This window comes from Pseudophryne corroboree, chromosome 4 (assembly GCF_028390025.1).
Source record: "Pseudophryne corroboree isolate aPseCor3 chromosome 4, aPseCor3.hap2, whole genome shotgun sequence".
NCBI lineage: Eukaryota > Metazoa > Chordata > Amphibia > Anura > Myobatrachidae > Pseudophryne > Pseudophryne corroboree.
Window position 1 is genome coordinate 502,176,527 of NC_086447.1, and position 17,646 is coordinate 502,194,172.

At 44.9% G+C, this 17,646-nt stretch overlaps 1 protein-coding gene across 1 annotated transcript in view; it reads right to left on the reverse strand.

Moving 5' to 3' along the window:
• Window positions 1-17,646, reverse strand: part of FRK (fyn related Src family tyrosine kinase) — a 164,839-nt gene that overhangs the window by 85,900 nt on the left and 61,293 nt on the right. The window lies entirely within an intron of this gene.

Genomic DNA, 17,646 nt, shown 5'->3' on the forward strand with positions numbered 1-17,646 from the left:
ACCATCCGCCGGCATACCGACTGCTGGGTGAGCGCAAATGAGCCCCTTGCGGGCTCGCTGCGGGCACGGTGGCGTGCTATGCGCGCCACGCTATCTATTCTCCCTCCAGGGGGATTGTGGACCCTCAAGAGGGAGAAAAGTTGTCGGTATGCTGGGTGTCGGGCTTCCGGCACCGGTATACTGTGCACCGGGATCCCCAGGCCGGCAAACTAAATACCACCCGTTTCAGCAGACTGACTTTGAGGCGAGTGTTTTAACAAACTCTGTAACAAAGTACTTATATTGTATAATCAAACCAATGCATATTGTAGCAAAAAAAATATTAAAATTTATGAGACGTGCCAAATAATTAATGCTTATAATGACTATTTTTCATTTATTTTTTTTATCTGATTTTAGTGGTTACTGTCCTAGATTTGTTTTATTGTATGCTATCTATCTATCTATCTATCTATCTATCTATCTATCTATCTATCTATCTATCTATCCAGGGTTGGACTGGCCCACGGGGGTACAGGGAAACCCCCTGGTGGGCCCCACTGTCTGCCCCCACACACACACACACACACTCCCACGACACCTCCTCTTCAAGGGATCAGGTTCCAGACTGCGTACTTGAATTAGGTTATACATAGGTTACTTTATACTGCACAGGACTATGGTATATTTTCTACAGTGCATTGCTGTTATTAATATTAATCTGGTACATTATAATGCATACACTAGTAGTATTTACTGTATATATTTATCAAGGGGCCCAGATCATGCACTCTAATGGTTAGCCAACCCGCTGTAGCAGCTGACCACACCCCTAAACATGAACCCATACCACTGTATTCCCCCGGTGGGCCCTTCATGCCCCAGTCCGACACTGTACCTATCTATCTATCTATCTATCTATCTATCTATCTATCTATCTATCTATCTATCGTGCATCCGGAAAGTATTCACAGCGATTCACTTTTTCCGCATTTTGTTAAGTTACAGCCTTATTCCAAAAATGAATAAATAAATTTTTTCCCCTCCAAATTCTGCACACAATACCCCATAATGACAATGTGAAAAAAGTTTTTTTGAGATTTTTGCAAATTAAAAATCAAAAACTAAGAAATCACATATACATAAGCATTCACAGCCTTTGCTCAATACTTTTTTGATGCACCTTTGGCAGCAATTACAGCCTCACATCTCTTTGAATATGATGCCACAAGCTTGGCACACCTATCTTTGGGCAGTTTCTGCCATTCCTCTTTGCAGCACCTCTCAAGCTCCATCAGGTTGGATGGGAAGTGTCGGCGCACAGCCATTTTCAGATCACTCAGAGATGCTGTGAATACTTTCCGCATGCACTGAATCTATCTATCTATCTATCTATCTATCTATCTATCTATCTATCTATCTATCTATCTAGCTATCTATCTAGCTAATGTTTAATAGCTGAAGTACTCCAGTTTAGAGTTATTGTTGTACACTGCAGTCAGTTAGTTTGTGCTACTGCTGGCTAGTTAAGGGGGGTACTCACGGAGCGATCGCTGCTTAAAATCTAACTAGATTGCTTAGATTTTAAGCCTGATCGCTCCATGTGTACCCCTTACAGCGATAGCGATGCGCAGCCCCGCGCATCGCTATCGCTGGTGCTAGATTGGCCTGCATGCAGGCCAATCTAGTGGGTCGCTCATTTCACCCGCTGGGTGAAATAAGCGGGCCCCCGTCTCCCCTCGCACGGTCAGCACACATCGCGCTGTGCTGAGTGGCGGGAGAGATGTGTGCTGAGCGATTCGCTCAGCACACATCTCTCCCGCATCAGCCAGTGAGTACTGGCCTTTAGGCTAGTGGTGCGATGTACACTGACTCCTTCATTATAATAGAGTGGCCATGTGGGAGGACTGTGCAGGTTACAGTACAGTGGCGTTACAATCAAGGGAACCAGTGGTTTGCCTGGTATTATTCTTCCTATGTGTATTCCCTGTATGCTGGGAATAACAAATATTTAAAGTTGAAGGGAAGATGCCTCTGAGATGTCCTACTGGCATTTTAACAATGATGTTTGTCATAGGGTAAGAGATATTAAAGTAGATGACATCAGTGCTCACTAAGCTGTGTATTCCAAGCCTGATTTGTGCTTAGTAATGCTATGACATATAGCTTTGCTGACTTGTTTGTTAATATTTATTTGAGCATATAGTAACTGCTAGGGCAGGGCATGAGCAAATAAAAAAATCTATTATTATAGCAATATTAGAAAAGGGTGGATTAAACTGAAGCTGGGAGAATAACAAAGGAAATGGTCAGAGGTTTATAGATGGTAAATGTCATTCATTGTTAAAAAAAATTCAGTAACAAAAAAAATTCTTCTAGAAGAAAAGAAAATAAAACAACACAAAATGAACAGGTTACGGTCATTAGGATGACAGCACTTAGGTCGACAGTTATTAGGTTGACCACTCTATGTCGACCACTCTAGGTCGACATGCATTAGGTCGACATTGTCAATAGGTCGACATGTACTAGGTCGACATGGAAAAAGGTCAACATGAGTTTTTCACTTTTTTTTTCTTCATTTTTTGAACTTTTTCTTACTTTACGATCCACATGGACGACAATTGGGAACGGTAACCTGTGCCGAGTGCAGCGGTAGTGGAGGTGCACTAATTGGGGTTCCCCCGACACCAAAAACAGTCAAAAAACTTATGTTGACCATTTTCCATGTCGACCTAGTACATGTCGACCTATTGACCATGTCAACCTACTGCATGTCGACCAATAGTGGTCGACCTAATGACTGTCAACCTAAGTGTGGTCGATCTAAGGACCCATACCCAGCCTGAACTATATATAATATCTTAACATTTACAACGGCAATGTGTTAACATTGCTGGATCACAGCCAGGGTCGGTTTAACCACTTGCCTGGCATGGTCACATCAGATGCAACCATGCCTGCAAGTGCCCTATCTGACCTGGTCGCACAGGATGCGACCAGTCAGATAGAGAGTGTTAGCAGCGGCAGGGAAGATAAACTTCCCTCCGCTGCTGCTGTCACAGGTACCGGAAGGTCTCTCTGCCTCCCTGCACTCTCCCCCTGTGTCTGCCGTGCTGCCGATCACTGCTGATTGGTCAGCATGTAGGATCACCCCCCTCCAGCGGCTGCAGACAATGGCAGCTGCTGGGGAGTGTAAATGAACCCTCCCAAGCCACCCCCAGACCCCCACTGTATACCTGCAGGCTGTCCCGGCTTTCAAAATGAAAGCCGCGATGGTCACGATGTTCACGATGTTCCGATGGTCACGATGTTTCGATATTTAGGGGAAAATATTTTTTTTAAAAATCCTATTTTTTAACTAAAATCATTTGGGATAGGGTTAAATTCATGTTCTTCACCTAATTCACTCATAAAAAATCCGAAAATTTTCGAGCGGTTTTTGGCTAAATAAATCGTCAGTTAAGTGGTTAAAGCTGGGTACACATGGTAAGATTTTGGCTATGTTAAGAGAGCCTACACTATTTTCTTGAAATTCCCTGAGCTCCTGAACAAACAAAATAGTGCATACACACGATAGGATATAAAGGGCAGGATGTACTAAAGGAAAAATGCGGTAAAACCCCCGAAAACGGGGGTTTTACCGCATTTTCAAATTTACTAAGACCCTACCGTCGCGTTTTCGCCATCAAGGGTATCACCATCTCTAGATGGCGATACCCTATAGAAGCCTATCGGCTTCTTATCGCCGACCGCCGCGACCCACCGCCTCCGCCGCCCCTGCCGCAGACGCCGACCCCTTTCCCCCACCCCGGCATACCTTCCTCCAGGCTGCCCTTGACACGGAAGGTAATCTCCTCCTCCCCCTAGCAACGCAGCCGGAGGTCCTTCTGGCTGCAGGGGGGAGGAGGAGGCACCAGGGGCAGCCTGCTGCTGCTTCCCGGCGGTCTTGGTAGTCTGAAGAGCCGAGAGAGATGACGGAAACCCCCTGCAGACCACCTCACAGATATCACGGGGGGCTTCCGTCACCGCATTGCGATATTGATCGCATATGTTGGTACATATGCGATCAACATCGCTGCGGTAAGCGGCGAGGGGCGGCGATGTATCTTAATACATCCTGCCCACAGTAGCATAAGATTTAGCACAACAGATTTAGCATAAAGGCCTCTACACACACTAGTCCAGTGGTTCTCAAACTGTGTGCCGAGACTCTTGCAGGGGTGCCTTGGATTGGTGGACCAGGACCAATTCAAAATAATTTATGGACAATGTAATAGGTAAAACCATAAAATATGTGGCCAATCAGAACACCACATAACTGAACCTAAGGATGACATAGAAACACAATTTACTTAATTATATATATGTTTTTACTTTTCTCAATAAGAAACTTTTGGCCTGGGGGTGCAGTGAAAAAAATGCTGATACTCTCAGGAGCTGTGATTCAAAAAAGTTTGGGAACCACTGCACTAGTCGATAAAGTAAACGACGTTGCACCGCACTATATCGCATACGATAAAGTGCATATACACGGTACATATATAGTGCACTATATTGCAGTCAAGCGAGATAGTGTGCGATATAGTGCAAAAAATCGCACTGTGTGTACCCAGCTTAAGAGAGGAGGGTGCCAGTGTGCAATCTCTGTGTGGGCACTGCTACCCTCTCAGTGGCGCATGCAGGGGGGATTCCGAGTACCCAGAACCCCCCCATCCCCCCCCCTCACCCTGATGGGCCAAGTGTTTTTTGTTTTGTTTTTTGAGACGGAGACACCTCTGTCTCCGTGTGTCTACAGTGACCGCTGCCGGCAAGATCGGAGCTGCAGGCAGCTCTCTATGCTTTGCACAGCATAGCGGATACAGGCAGCGGCGGGCAGAGGAAGGCAGCCAGGTGGCTGAAGGCAGCTGCAGGACAGTACTCAGCAGCAGTGGCCCACTGAGGGGAGCTGTAAGCAGGCACTCAGCAGCAGCCAAGGGGAGCTACGGGAGGACTTACGGCGGCCGGTTGGATGAACTGCACTCTGGTGCAGGAGGCACTCGTCCAGCTTCAGGTGCAGTTGATTTCTTTATGTATTTGTTTGTGTGCAACTGTACGTGTATAATATGTGTACGTATATATATTATTTTTTTATTTTTTTATTTCATTATGATTTTTATTTATTTTTTGGCAAAGGGGTTGGGGTTTCCAAATTTGTAATTTGTTGGGTGAAGCCATTTATTGTCAAACAACTGTGTTTACTCTTTTTAAATCATAATGACAACAGAAACTACCCAAATGACTCTGATCAAAAGTTTACATACCCTGGAGATTTTGGCCTGATAACATGCACACAAGTTGACACAAATGGGTTTGAATGGCTACTAAAGGTAACCATCCTCACCTGTGATCTGTTTGTTTGTAATCAGTGTGTGTGTATAAAAGGTCAGTGAGTTTCTGGACTCCTGAAAGACCCTTGCATCTTTCATCCAGTGCTGCACTGACGTGTCTAGATTCTGAGTCATGGGGAAAGCAAAAGAACTGTCAAAGGATCTGCGGGAATAGGTAATTGAACTGTATAAAACAGGAAAGGGATATAAAAAGATATCCAAGCAATTGACAATGCCAATCAGCAGTGTTCAAACTCTAATTAAGAAGTGGAAAATGAGGGATTCTGTGGAAACCAAATCACAGTTAGGTAGGCCAACAAATATTTCAGCCACAACTGCCAGAAAAATTGTTCGGGATGCAAAGAAAAATCCACAAATAACTTCAGCTGAAATACAGGACTCTCTGAAAAAAAGTGGTGTGGTTGTTTCAAGATGCACAATAAGGAGGCATTTGAAGAAAAATAGGCTGCATGGTTGAGTCGCCAGAAGAAAGCCATTACTACGCAAATGCCACAAAGCATCCCGCTTACAATACTCCAAACAGCACAGAGACAAGCCTCAAAACTTCTGGAACAAAGTCATTTGGAGTGATGAGACCAAAATTTAACTTTTTGGCCAGAACCATAAACGTTACATTTGGAGAGGAGTCAACAAGGCCTATGATGAAAGGTACACCATTCCTACTGTGAAACCACGGAGGTGGATCGCTGATGTTTTGGGGATGTGTGAGCTACAAAGGTACTGGAAACTTGGTCAAAATTGATGGCAAGAAGAATGCTGCAGAAAATACTGGAGGAACATTTGCACTTACCCCCACAACACACTGGACTACACCCTCTTCCCAGCATTCCCCATGGTCCTAGGGAACATCACCGAAGATTCAGGCTTTCACATATTAGCAAGGGAGTGTCAACAAACATTAAGCATTCTAATGCAATAACATCACACAGGTGACTTATGAAATTACTCAGAACGCTATGTATAATGTATTGGTACACTGTGCAGGGTGAGCAGTATGGGTTTCCCATGATTCTATTAAAGAAACAGCCCTTATTACAGGACTGGAGCAATGGGTTCTACTCTAACCAGAAGACTGTCTGTGTGTTGAGATTGCATGTTCTTCCTGTGTTTCTTCCCACAATCCAAACACATACAGATGTTAATGGTAGTGTTTGTGTAATAGAGAAGACTGTAGGCACACTGGGGCAGGGACTGATGTGACTGAGTAAATAGTCTAGGTAAAGATGATGAGTAACATGTTGGCACTATATAAATAAAGGTTAATCCATTGACAATTTCAAACTTCAAACTATGGGGCTGATTCAGACCTGATCGGTGCTGTGCGTTTTCGCACAGTAGTGATCAGGTCTGAACTGCGCATGTGCCGGTGCCGCAGGGCGCCGGCACATGCCAGACAGTCAACAGCTGTCGTAGCCCAGCAATCACCTCTGCCTGATTGACAGGTAGAGGTGGTCGCTGGGCGGGAGGGGGTGGGCTGGCGGCGTTTGGCCGCCATTTAGGGGGCAATGCAGGTATGCCCGGACCATTGGGGGGGCGGACCACGGAGGCTGCGTGACATTACACACAGCCGCTGCAACCCAGGCAGTGACGAGTAACTCCTGGCTGGGAGCTACACTCTTCCAGTACAAAAGCATTGCCGCTGTGCGATGCGTTTGTACTTGTGCGATGGGGCAGGGACTGACATGCGGGGCGGGCTAGCCCTGTGCTGGGCGTCCCCCCACATGTCAGTGTGAATGATTGTAGCTCTGCAAAATTTAGCACATCTACGATCAGGTCTGAATTAGCCCCTATAATACAAACTGAACACAGCTGTTATGCTGTAGAAATGTTAAAGAAAAGAGAGTAGCATTTTAATTACTATTACTACCTAATTGGCATAATGTCGACTCATTGATAAATTATCCCAGTAATGGACAGAAAAACATTGTGAATCATTTAGGTGCCTTGAGGTTTATTTACAGTTGGATACATTTGCATACAGAAATGCATGCCACGGAGTTTATTTTGAGTAGCACACATCTTAGAATACGTGCACTTCAACATAAAGACATAAATTATACGTACAGTATATCATGATTAAGCAGCATACTTGAGACTATATTCATCATCAGGAACTTGATGATGAGGAATGGAATTTTAATGTTTTAAAGAGAAATGTAAATAAGTAAAAGCAGCATACCCACAAAAAAGTGATCCATTGGCTGGTTAGACCTCATTTCAGGGGGAAAAGCAATGTAGAACAATTACACATAAACCTGTCTCAACCACTTAACTAGCAAAGTCACAAAGGATGTGACCGCAGCCAGGCTTTCATTGACACGGCTAGATTTTCTCCTGTTGCTCTGGCCCCCTGTGTGTGACCGCTGATATCACTGCCAAAATCAAGCCCCAGAAAAGCTTTGCAAAGTAAAAGTGTGCGGTGGGTAACTTAGGAATGCAACAGGTTGAAGGGGTAATGGAGGGGGTGGGGAGATTTTTGGCATAATAGGTAGGAGGGTGGGTGATGTTACACAAAAGGTTACTAGCCAATCCGCTTTTAACTGACATGTTGAAGGCTTTGTTTGTAATAAGACAATTAGGAGCTGATTGGTTGGGACTTTGAATGGGAAGGCCTTGCAAACTAAATGTGTGAGATGGGGAACTTAGTAATGCAACAATGGGTAATGGGGGTGAATTTTAGCATTTTGTAGATATTATAGGAGTAGAGCCATCTTAATGTATAGGCACACTGGGCAGCTGTATAGAGCCCCACGATTCTAGGGGCATTTCGAGCAGGGGCAGGCTGAGCCAGGAGGCATCTGCACTAGAGCTGCAGACAGAGAATGCTGCCCAGCCGCCAATCTAATTGTGTTACACACAATCAGAGCAGCCAGCAGCCATCCAATCAGTTTTCTCCCAGTGACCCCTATGGCTCGCATCATGCAGTCACAGCGCATGTGCAGATAGGACTCTCGGGTCATAAACCAAGAAGTCCTATCATCGCAAAAGACCGTTCTTTGCAGAAGAGCTGTCCTTCGTGGTTTTAATTGGAATTCTAGGAACATACCAGCATTATTAACATTGGTACATACAAAAGCGGCGACTTGTAACACATTCATAATGAGATGTGTAGTACATTACATACTAGATCTCTCTCCACTTTACCTCCCTCCAAGTTTTGATAAATCTACCCCAAAGAGAGATCCGACCAAGATCCATCCAACCCATAATGGGCCGGAGAGACACAAAAATGTGTAAATTCACTTCTGCACATGCGCTGTATGCTAAAACTCACTATTTGTGTCCATGAAAGGAGCTGCATCCGATGCAGTCACACTTAGAATCAGGCCCATTGGGTTAATTCTAAAAATAATTATTAACGCAATGGACCAGACCTTTTGGCGGGTATGGGTCATTAGGTCGACAAGACTTAGGTCGACAGTCATTAGGTCAACCACTATTGGTCGACATGCATTAGGTCGACATAGTCAGTAGGCCGACATGGTCATTAGGTTGACATGTACTAGGGTGACATGGAAAAAGGTCGACATGAGTTTTTTTACTTTTTTGGTGTCGTTTTCTTCGTAAAGTGACAAGGAACCCCTATAAGTGCACCATGTCCCCTCGCATGCTTCGGGCACGTTTACTATTCCAAATCGTAGTCCACATGGATCGTAAAGAATGAAAAAGTTCAAAAAATGAAAATAAAATGTGAAAAACTCATGTCGACCTTTTTCCATGTCGACCTAATTACCATGTCGACCTAGTGACCATGTCGACCTAATGCATGTCGACCAATAGTGGTCGACCTAATGACTGACGACCTAAGTCTTGTCGACCTAATGACCGTATCCCCCTTTTGGCCAGATTCCTCAAAACTGTTTGGTGGGAGCTCTGAATGCCCAGAATACAGATATACAGAAAGGTCTGGTTAAGAAGAATAGTTAGTGTGTTCTGGGAGCCACCAAACATTTAATGGCTTAGGTGTGAATGTAAAAGGGTGTGAGAATCCAGAAGTGTTGGACTCCATTTGAGAATGCCCACATTTTTAAAATGGCAAATCTTTACCAGGCTGGTTTTGCATTGTAAAGGATTGCCGCTTTAAAAATGCACGCATTCTCACACAGAGTCTTTCACTTCTGGATTCTCGCACTCTGTTACATTTACCCCCTAGTGTTAGAGTAATTTGGATGAAAATGGTCAAACCGCACTGTGTGATGTCATTTCAAATTATATCATGTCAAAGTTAATTTTATCTTGCATTATGATAGTTAAATTATATTGATGGAAAGAATACATACTGTAGCAAAGTGAATATTTAATAGGAATATTTTCAAATAGAGCATAAAAGCATAAAAGATACAGGCCCCCATTTATAAAGTCTTGGTCAGTGATAAATAGCACAGTGATAAAATGCCAGACAATTAGCTGATTGGTTGGTACTTTATCACCGTGCTATTTATCACTCTCCAAGTGTTGATAAATCTGGGCCACAGTGTCTTAAGGGGGGTACTCACGGAGAGATCCATGCTTAAAATCTAAGCAATCTGACTAGATTGCTTAGATTTTAAGCACAGATCATTTGTGTGTACCCCCCTCAGCGATAGCGATGCGCGGCCCTGTACATCGCTATCGCTGGTGCTAGATTGGCCTGCATGCAGGCCAATCTAGCAGGTTGCTCACTTCACCTGCTGGGTGAAATGAGCGGCCCCCGTCCTCCCCTGCATCGCTTAGCACACATCTCTCCCGTGTATACCAGCCTTTAGATTACTGAAGAATAATACATATATGGTAAAACTGAATAAGTAGCCAGGAGAGTTAAAAAGGTACTAAAATAAGAATGTAGCAAACATTATAACATAACAAAATATATCTGTTGTTATTTTTATCACTATAAAGTATGGGTCAGACAGGCATGAATACAGTTTGCGTATTGGCTATGGGATGGATAAATATCAAGCTTTTACTTATAAGGAACTAGATGCACCACTGATGAGTAAACGTCCTGAATGTAAATCTCACTCCTCATTGTTGATGCATTGTTTCAGCTGTGTGGAGTGTGTTCACTGAAAATAAGTTTGTGTACCGCATTCCAAAATGAGCCTGTATAGAAGTGGACAAGCAGGTTTTACAGAAGCATTCATGCAATAATTCATGCAATAATCTATTTAGTAACACAATGTCTTGAGTGTATTACAGGGAAAGCTTTGTGTGCCATTTTACTCCAAATTGTATGCTATTTACTCAGCTGAACTCTTTCATCATTAAAACAATTACTAGTTTCATATACTCATCTTATTCTTTGTACATCAATTTTAGGTACTTAAAAGCAGTAGAGATCAAGTATATCTTTTTTTCTCTTTGCTGCTGTTTTACTACAAAGTACTTGTGACAGTGATTCAATAAACTACATACAGTATCTTATAAACTACTGTGTATATACATAATTTTATTAGAGAAACAAGAAGGTAGAAAGAGATACTGTTGTATTACATGGATTGTAGTTTGAACATCTTCTTATATTAAATGATACACTTTCTTGAATTTAATGACATCAATATATCAGATCAGAGCTTTTTTTAACTTAGAATATTACAAAAATGTTCTTTTCATGGTACTGAAACGGTAATAAAAGTACTACTCTCAGCCTATGTATGTTGTACCCAGGTCGTGCCTAATAGGGACTGATTGGCATCACAAGAGATGGAGCCGAAAGACCCGGGTCCAGTGTGAACGGCGAACACTGTGTATAACCCCGGTCTATCACCCATATGTGAAAGAGGGAAAGTACTGAAACCCCAGCTTCAACCTGTGCTCAGTGTGCCAGGTCTGAGCCGCGTTACATCTGGGGTTTATGTGTAAAAATGGTATGGATAGAAACCCTCAGACAGTGGTGCACACAGGGTTTTTTTTCCTGAGAACACAGACCTCGCTTTCCCCAACCATACCCCTGTCAGGCTCCGGAGCCTTACCTCCGGCAGGGTTCCGGTATGAATGGTCGACCATGTTATGGTCGACAGTCATTAGGTCGACCAATATTGGTCGACATTGACATGGTCGACATGAACACATGGTCGACACATGAAAATGGTCGACACATGAAAAGGTCGACATGAGTTTTTTAACTTTTTTTGGTGTCGTTTTTTGCGTAAAGTGACTGGGAACCCCAATTAGTGCACCGCGTCCCCTCGCATGGCTCGCTTCGCTCGCCATGCTTCGGGCATTGTGCCTTCGCTTCGCTCGGCACAGATTATCGTTCCAATCGTAGTCCATGTGGATCGTAAAGTATGGAAAAGTTCCCCAAAAGAAAAAAAAAAAAAAAAAAACTCATGTCGACCTTTTCATGTGTCGACCTTTCATGTGTCGACCATTTTCACGTGTCGACCATGTGCCCATGTCGACCATGTCAATGTCGACCAATAGTGGTCGACATAATGACTGTCGACCATAACATGGTCGACCATGTGAACGGATACCCTCCGGCAGGTGCTCCCGCGGGTTACTGTCCCGTTGGTTAGCACAGCTGCGGCGGCAGGGAGCTGCTGGCGGCGGGTCCTCCTGGACGGATGTGCGGCTGCCAAGGGCCGAGGGTCTGGAGAGCCGGGCGCTGTGGCGGGGATCGCTGCGGTAAGGTCCTCTGGTGGTGACACAGTATAGTGTGTTAGAGACAGAAGCTGGCTAAAGCTGTGTGCTAACAGCTAAGTATGTCTCCTGTGCTGGGGGCAGCCATGTTAGAGACCAGAGTATTACCAATGAAGTTCCCAATCTGTGTTCAGACAATCCTGCATGTTCTCCCCTTACAAAAGGGGGCTGGCTCAGAGGGAGAGTGCCAGTGCTTCAAGTTACCTCCTTGTGAAAGGTTCTCCAGCTCTGTGCTCCCAGGTTACTTCTGGTTCCCTGGTCCTGGTTGCTCTCATCCATCGGTTACCTAAACGCTGCTGCAGTCCTGCTGTCTAAGTCTGTTGTCACTCGTGGAAGTGCTCACGGGATTCCAGGTCGTTGAGGTACTCCAGGTGCTAACGGCGGTTCCCGCAGCAGTCTTCATTTATGCAAAGTCCAAGTTCTTCAGCCTCGTCTTTCAATCACAAACCACAGTCTTCATTTATTCAAAGTCCAAGTTCTTCAGCCTCGTCTTTCAATCACAAACCACAGTCTACATTTAGTCAAAGTCCAAGTTCTTCAGCCTCGTCTTTCAATCACAAACCACAGTCTTCATTTATTCAAAGTCCAAGTTCTTCAGCCTCGTCTTTCAATCACAAACCACAGTCTTCATTTATTCAAAGTCCAAGTTCTTCAGCCTCGTCTTTCAATCACAAACCACAGTCTTCATTTATTCAAAGTCCAAGTTCTTCAGCCTCGTCTTTCAATCACAAACCACAGTCTACATTTAGTCAAAGTCCAAGTTCTTCAGCCTCGTCTTTCAATCACAAACCACAGTCTTCATTTATTCAAAGTCCAAGTTCTTCAGCCTCGTCTTTAATCATAAAACACGGTCTTCAGTTCCTCTTTACCGGAGTTCTTCAGTTTCACTCTTCAAGTCATTTAACCATAGACTCTAATTCTCCCAGTTTCTTCTATTTCTCCAATATTCATGTACAGTTTGATTATTCATTAAAACTACAGTTATCTTCCTACAAAGTCCTCCTTTTCTTTATGCCCTCCGGCCTACGTTAACACTTAGTTTGGCTCCACCCCATGAGGAGGAATTACATTCAGCCACCTCGTTTACTCTCCTCACAGGTAGCTGTCCCTTCAGCCAAAACTCGGTTGTCGGAACCCCCACTTACGCCGAGCGTGACAACCTACTACAGAGCATTTTTTTTTAGATGGAGACACAACTGTCTCCATCACTGGCTACAATTGTGAATGTGCACCTCTAATAGGCCCTACACACTGGGCGATCTGACTGCAAGATATGAATGATCTCCTTCATTAATGAACGAGATAACATTCATATCGTGCAGTGTGGAGGCACCAGCGATGAACGATGTGCTGCCCCGCGCTCTGGTGCCCCGTCGGCTGTGCATGCAGACCAATATGGATGATCTCGTCCATATGTGCCTGCACTTCTATGGAGCCGGGTGACGGGGGAGTGAAGAAACTTCACTCCCCCCATCACTGCCCCCCCCCCCGCCGTCGGGTCACCCGTCGGCCATATCCGACGTCGGGCAGCTCGGCGGCAGATTGTTAAATGTGTAAGGCCCTTAACAGACAGCTCTAATTAGTAGAGCTCTTCCCATGGGTCTTTGTGGACCTCAGTGACACTGGTTACAGTTCTGAAAATCTTGGCAAGTTGAAGGGCTACTGCTGCATCAGTCACTGCCTTAAACTGTGCAAGTGCATAAAGTGCTTTTATTTCTTTCTGGAACTCTAATGCAGTGTCCTTAACAATATGCAGTAATGACTTCCCCAGTCATTGGTGTATCTACAATGAGTGCCAGGTGTGCGGTGCACATGGCCCACTTCATCAGCGGGTGCACACACCCATGATTATACTTACTTCTGCGCAGTGGCGTTTCTAGAGAGGAGGAGACCCGTGTGCAGGTTCATCTAAAGTCAGAGTCTACTGCACTGCCAGAGAGGAGGGGGTGTGCACGGAGCCAGCATATAGGCCCTCTCCTCTCTTACACTGCCTCTGTCCCCACTCTCAACAGTGTAACAATGTAAAATATCAGCGTGAAGATAAAATGAATGCAGACACATTACCACAGACCCCTGACACATTTCATACATGCTGGACTGGGGAGCTACTTGCAAGCTGGAGCATTGTCTGGTAATTTATAATGCATCAATATCAGTCTGCAGTTGTATTGAATATATTGTACAGAGTATTATTATTATTATTATCATCTGGGAATCATTGTGTTTCTCACATATCCATTAAGAGAGACAACTTATTCAAATACTTTGGTGCTTATTGCTTTATTTGATACCATTGCCTACAAAATGTATTGTGGGACTTGCAGCAGCATAAACTATTACAAGAAAGATAGACTTGGTAATTGGTACTCACTGTTGTATTATAGATACTGTAGCATTTTATTAGTCTGATGATTGATGGCATCAATCATCAGCTACAGTACATACTGTATTATATGTGTTATTCTATTATTGATATTAGTGTGATACAATGTATAGACTGACTTTTCATTGTCTATTGTAACCTACTTTATAATTTATAGTTTTTATTTTTTTTATATTATTACTGTTCCATAGCTTTAAAAAAAACAAAGTGCAGTGTAGGATCTATTGTTTTAATGTGACACAGCATCAGCCTTTTCAACATAGGACTACATTCCTTAATGGTATCGGGCATGCAAAGAAGTGCCCACAGCCCCCTTAGAAAAAAAGAGCCCTACTGTATCCTGTGCAGTTGTGGTACCTGTGTGCAGTGCTACTCTCCAGAAACGTCTGGGAGGCTTCTGAAAATTGTGTGGCGCTCCTGTCCACCCGGAAGAATAGGTAAGTTCCCGACCTGACACCATCCACCAGAAAACACCCCCCCCCCCCAGCCTGCTGCAGCCTGTCACATTTCCCAACATAGCCCCCCCAGGTGTCGCAGTTCAGGGGGTCCTATGAAGCGAATCGCTTCATTGTGGCCATGCCCCCTGCCTCAAAATGTTGTTAAAAAACCCCAGTTTCACCCCTTTTCAACATCATGTCCCCAACCATGCCCCCCGCTGTGCCAACCTGGCTGCAACCTCGCGGAGGGCGGTGGGTGCTAGGTTGATTGTGTAAAAAAAAAAAAAATATATTGTATGTTACAGTGGGATTACAGGTCCCAGCAAGTCTGCCCTGAATGCCGGAACTTGGGGAATCAATAGTGCCAGCATTGACAGGCAGTAAATGACCTGCTGGCACCTGTCCCCCAGTGTAAAGAAAATATGAAAAAAATACTCACGCACACTTAGGGGTATATTTACTAAAGTGCAGGTTTACAAAATTGGAGCTGTTGCCCATAGCAACGAATCAGATTCTGACTATAATGTTTTAGAAGGTGCTATATAAATAAGTAACATCTAATTGGTTGTTATGGGCAACATCTCAGGTTTTGTAAACCTGCACTCTAGTAAATATACCCCTTACACTGGGTTCACTACGGATGGCCGGCGGTCGGGCTCCCGGCGACCAGCATACCGGCGCCGGGAGCCCGACCGCCGGCTTACCGACAGTGTGGCGAGCACAAATGAGCCCCTTGCGGGCTCGCTGCGCTCGCCACGCTACGGGCACGGTGGCGCGCTACGCGCGCCACACTATTTTATTCTCCCTCTATGGGGGTCGTGGACCCCCACGAGGGAAAATAAGTGTCGGTATGCCGGCTGTCGGGCTCCCGGCGCCGGTATACTGAGCGCCGGGAGCCCGACCGCTGGTATACAGAAGACCACCCCTTACACTCACACTATAGACCCAGCATTTCCATGCTGCAGATCATATTCTCTTGGCAAATTTTTTTTAAAAAGCTTAACCGATCCAGCAGACATAAACTGTATATACAGCGCTTCCCCGATTCTGAATGGCTAAGAGACAATGGACAGATGTATTAAGCCTGGAGAAGTGATAAAGCAGGGATAAATGAAAGGTGATAACGCACCAGACAATCAGCTCATAACTGTCAATTTACATATTGGAGCTGATTGGCTGGTGCGTTATCACTTTGCACTTATCACCGCTTTATCCCTTCTTTATGTCTTCTCCAGGGTTAATACATTTGTCCCAATATCAATGGGCAGTATCTATGTCAGCGGCTGCTGATTGGCTGGGAGAGGAGTGACTCTTCTCCAATCAGTGGTCACGTTCAGGAAAGCACATGGGAAGTGTCAGAATCTTGGAAGCGCTGTATGTGCAGTTTGTATATACAGTGAATCCATGTCCGCAGTATCGGATAAGTGTTGTGTTTTTTTTTCATTTTGCCAAGACACCACGAATACTATTGGACAAAGAAACCGATCAGCATCATGGAGAAGGTGATTATGTAGTGTTAGTTTGGGTGAGTGTGAAGTAAAGGGTTAAAACATACAGTGTTTGTGCAGGGCAGTAAAGAGCCTGGTTGGGACCAGGTTCTTTTCAGGGTGTGTGGCCACAGGAGGCGTGACCATGCACAACATACAAAATACAGAACAATTTGTAATTTTAATCACATCCATGTTCAAAATGCAACCCACTGAGGAGAAAAGCTGCAGCTGTTGTTGCCAGGTTAGGGAAGACGGGGGACCTGGGACACCCACTAGGGCCTGGGTAAATAGTACACCCCCTCCTCCCGGCGTGTGTGTGTGTGTGTGTGTGTGTGTGTGTGTGTGTGTGTGTGTGTGCGCGTGTCTTGTAATTGTAATATTTCCTTTACAGTGGTGGTACAGATGCCAGTGGGCCCTTTACTGCCCAGGCATGCTGGCACTTGTGGTTCTCCAAGTGCCAGAATGGAGGGCAGAGTTGCTCGGACCTGTAGTCCCACTGTTACTGACAATATATTTTTTTTACACAATCAACTTCGCACCCACTGCCCAGGGGTGTGGGGGATACCCCCCGGGCTTCAGCCCATACCTGGGGTATATTCAGGAGGGTATGGGTCATTGGATCGACACAACTTAGGTCGACAGTCATTAGGTTGACCACTATTGGTCGACATGCATTAGGTCGACAGGGTCACTAGGTCGACATGGTCATTCGGTTGACATGTACTAGATCGACAGGTCAAAAGGTCGACAAGTTTTTTTTACTTTTTTTGGTGTTGTTTTCTTCGTAAAGCAACGGGGAACCCCAATTAGTGCACCGTGTTCACTCGCCGTGCTTCAGACAAGGTGCCTCGCTACGCTATCGCTGTGCTCGGCACAGGTTACCGTTCCCAATTGTAGTCCACGTGGATCGTAAAGTATGAAAAAGTCCAAAAATTGGAAAAAAAGTGAAAACCTCATGTTGACCTTTTGACCTATCGACCAAATGACCATATCGACCTAGTGACCCTGTCGACCTAATGCATGTTGACCTATAGAGGTCGACCTAATGACTGTCGACCTAAGTGGTGTCAACCTGATGACTGTATCCCATTAGGGAGGTGGAACTACATTAATTAGGGGTCCCAATGAAGCATGTCCCCCTGCTATGCCATTACCTCCCATCACCACTGGTTGATCCCAGTACTGGTTCCTGGAAATACAGGGGACCCCCTCTCATTTCCCCCCCCCCCTCCCCCCCCCCCCCCCATTTTTTCAGGACCAGAACTGGCTCATAGGCCTGGTGCTGGTTATACTTTTTTCTTTTTTTTTTTTGGGGGGGGGGGAACCCCATGCACATTTTTTTCTAT